General features: G+C 42.4%; 1 pseudogene; it reads left to right on the top strand.

The window, feature by feature from the left end:
• The first annotated feature begins 229 nt into the window (after positions 1-229).
• Positions 230-347, top strand: LOC124803683 (annotated as a pseudogene).
• The last annotated feature ends 751 nt before the right edge of the window (positions 348-1,098 follow it).

Here is a 1,098-nt window from a genome sequence, read left to right on the forward strand (position 1 = left end):
CGAGACATCCAATAACTTGAACGTTTATTGCATTATTAATGATCTAATCTTTTATTTAATGTAATATGTAATATGATGACGTATTTTTTTCTTTCTTATCTGACTGAATATACTGCGAAAGCCAGACCAGGCCCATCCGAACGCTTCCGCCCGTGTTTTGAGCTGGGGTTTCCCTTGGGCCGCGCGGAGTGGGGAAGCGAGGTAATTATCCCTGGCAAATTGTTATTTAGCCAACGGCCTTGCCGCATTGGTAACACCGGTTCCCGTCAGATCACCGAAGTTAAGCGCTGTCGGGCTGGGAAAGCACTTGGATGGGTGACCATCCGGTCTGTTGAGCGCTGTTGGCAAGCGGGATGCACTCAGCCATTGTGAGGCAAACTGAGGAGCTACTTGATCGAGAAGTAGCGGCTCCGGTCTCGGAAACTGACATACGGCCGGGAGAGCGGTGTGCTGACCACATGCCCCTCCATATCCGCATCCAGTGACGCCTGTGTGCTGAGGATGACACGGCGGTCGGTCGGTACCGTTGGGCCTTCATGGCTTGTTCGGGAGGAGTTTAGTTTAAATTGTTATTTAAATCCGGGCAGCGTTGGTCACAGTATTTAAATGACAAATATGCTGACGCGATATTCACTCAATAATTCTATACGACCATAGTGTGAATATTACAATAACAACTTACTGTGCCTGCAAAATAGTGTATATCACAAATGTTTTGTGAAGAGTTTCAAGCATGTCTTTGACACAAGCATACTTTAAACTTTCCAGGCGGAGTTGTGACGTGTCCTGGAAAGCCCCTAAAATTAAAGCGAACGTATACCAGATGTGTAAATGTGAAGCACAAAACTGAATGCATTTCTATCGATAAAAACCGTAGCTAAAATGACAGATAATTATAAAACCTACTATTCGATAATATGATATTATTAGTATTAAAAAAACTATTTATTTTAGTTTCAAATAGTAAGTATACAATTTTAAGAGATTAATTGTAACCGTGGGTATCTCATCTCACTAAGGTTAAAAAAGACTTGTTGCAGTATATGGTAAAAAGTGAATTCCTCCTCTTCTTATTCAAAACGTCTCCCTCTCCGTGGA

Source organism: Schistocerca piceifrons, chromosome 6, assembly GCF_021461385.2.
Source record: "Schistocerca piceifrons isolate TAMUIC-IGC-003096 chromosome 6, iqSchPice1.1, whole genome shotgun sequence".
In the NCBI taxonomy this organism is placed as follows: domain Eukaryota; kingdom Metazoa; phylum Arthropoda; class Insecta; order Orthoptera; family Acrididae; genus Schistocerca; species Schistocerca piceifrons.